Raw genomic sequence first — 2,890 nt, 5'->3', positions numbered from 1 at the left:
GGTACTTAGCTACTTAGTACTTCAAACTTAGAACTTAGGACTTAGCTTTCAGATCAGCTCAGGAGTCAGGACATCACATCACAACTTATTAGCACTTTATATTTGGTATGAAACATTTGAAAGTAAACTATGCAAAGAATGTAAAACAAATGACAGCTTACCATAGTCAACTATAGAAATAGCGGCAATTTGAATCTTCGGATAATGTTGCTTATAACAAAATATTTATGGTTCGCGATCCTTCGCGACATGTACCATGCTCAATACAAAATTAGTCAGAAAATTAAACTCCCTCCTGAACGTCAGTATTTACGGGAGAATGCTTTGGATTACTTAAAGCCGTGGAATATATCTTACTTGCCAAACTCAGAAAAAACTTTGATTATAACTGATTCAAAAAGCGCTCTTCAAGCTCTTAGTAAATTCCCATTTAACTGCAAAGTAATATTCCCTGCCATTATCAAATTAAGAACTCTCCTTGCCAATTGTTCTGATTTGGGGTACTCAGTGTCTTTTGGTTGGGTTCCAAGTCACTGTGATATTTCTGGTAATGTAATTGCTGATCGGCTAGCAATGAAGCTGTTAAAGATGGTGATCTTTTTCCATATAAGAATTACAGTCATGATCTGGCCGCTCTCGCTGGTCATCTCTTAGAGAGAGCTGGAGAGAGAAGTGGATTGAAAGTTGCCAGATCAAGGGCAAATATTATTATTCTATTCAACCTAGCATTCCGTGTAAACCTTGGTTGGCAAATTTAAATTTGGTAAGAGAGCTACCTGCTGCCTTATCCGTATGAGACTGGGTCATGTTTGTACTCCGCCAGCCTTGCTAAATTTAAACTGATCGAGTCTGATGTTTGTGAGTGTGGCTTGGCATTGCAGACACTAATCATATATTTCTCTCATGTCCTCTCCATGACAACTCCTTCCTTTATGAACAGCTTACATCCTACAAGGTCCCATTACCTACATCCATCTCTGTCCTTTTAGCCTCTAATGACATAACTATATATAACTTATTAAACATATTTATAAATAATAATGATATTAAAATTTTAATATGTATTCCTCATCTCACTAAATTTAATTTATCATGTGTACCTATGTAAAATACTTATCTTATTTCTTCCGTTTTAATCCCATGTAATCTTCTCCTGTTGAATTCCGTTTTCCGTATTCCAAATTCCCGTATTTTCTACTGATTTCGTTTCCTTACCTTTACGCGTCTGTGGCGGATGCGCAAGCCGCGCGAGCCAGAAAAAAAAAAAAAAAAAAAAAAACTTTCTGGTGACTTTTTAAAGATGTAATCGCGACTGTACGTATCATTTTGAGTAAGGGTTTTAAATGTGATTATTATATTTGTTTCTTAGTAATCGGATTATATTTATAAAATTGTGTTTGTTTTGTTAACAGGTAGGTATATGTATGTGGTTTTATTCTAATGTTACAATTAAATTATGTTCTCGCTGCTGAGGTGAAAAATTGTATGTGTCATACGAGACTAAAGTTTTTTTGCATCTCGCGTGTTTGAATCCCTGGCTGCTCTCAGGATTCTAACCTAGAATCACTTGCTGACGCTCGTGATTCAATTATAAAATCCTTCGCTTAGTCGGGATTCAAAATCAACACTCGCAACAAAAAACAACTTTGGTCTCTTGTTGCACAAATAACTATTGTTTACCTAATTGTTTTTAACCATGTTTACTTTGATAGTTCTAAGATTTCTGCAGAATAGGATAACCTTATTTATGGTGTGGAAAGGCACCAGACCAGAGGGTATACATGCGGGACTCTCTCATACGGGGCATAACTATTAAAGGGGTCTCTTTCGTAATCCATAATTCGTTTGTCCTAAAGTCAAATGCCATAACACTTTTGCCATAAACACTTTTGACATATCATACTTTTGTCATAATGATCATTTGCCATAATGATCTTATGTCCTAATAATCATAAGCCATAATATCACATGTCCTAATACTCTATGTGATTGTTTTATATAATTATAAGTAAATTATCTATAGTTACTTACTGTTATTAGTCATGTCATTATAATTACATTTTATTCTAAAAGAGCGGGATCTCCTGTCACAGGTATCTTCACATACCTACTAGGAGGTCTCTAACCTTCTTGCATGTTTGCTCTGGCTATTGGAATAAATACATTTTCATTTCATTTCATTTCATTTCTAAATCCCTAATATGTTTGTACTAATATAGTAAGGCATAAACCTTACGAGTAATAATATTAAAATCCATAATATTAAATGCCATTACAGAGCACTTGTTGGCAAACAGCGACTTGCGAGCCAGAAAAGTAGATTAGATTAGAACTGAGACCCCAACAGTGACGAAACGGTACCAGAAAAGTAAGTTAGGTTAGGTTAGAACTGTGACTCTACAGAAACGAACCGCAGGTAGAAAAGTAGGTTAGTTTAGGTTAGAACTGCGACCCCTACAGCAGGGCTACTACGAAACTCTAAACTCCAAGTTCGTGTCGTGCGGTCCCTCTGACACTTATGCTATTTAATACGAGAGCGAGAGGGACAGCATGATGATACCTACCTACTGGGTAGGTAGGTGAGGATGGGAAGTATACACGAGTCGACGAGTTTCCACTTAAGTGACAGTGACGAAATATAGTAAGTAAACATTATTATTATCTAAGTTTCTTATATTTATTTAATCACCTAAATATATACAATAAATAACTTCATACATATAGGTACATAAGGTAAGTATAATGAAAACTAATGTACAGTCAATTTAATACATAGGCCACCATGGAACCTTTTCAAAGGAAAAGTCATTACGACTTTCCTTGTTAATTAATGCGATGTCACTATGACGTTACTGGTTCCATGGTGGACAATGAATTAAACTCTTTGACC

Source organism: Choristoneura fumiferana, chromosome 9 (genome assembly GCF_025370935.1).
Source record: "Choristoneura fumiferana chromosome 9, NRCan_CFum_1, whole genome shotgun sequence".
Classification (NCBI taxonomy): Eukaryota; Metazoa; Arthropoda; class Insecta; order Lepidoptera; family Tortricidae; genus Choristoneura; species Choristoneura fumiferana.
The sequence above is the reverse complement of the archived record's forward strand: the minus strand, read 5'-3'. Positions refer to the sequence as shown.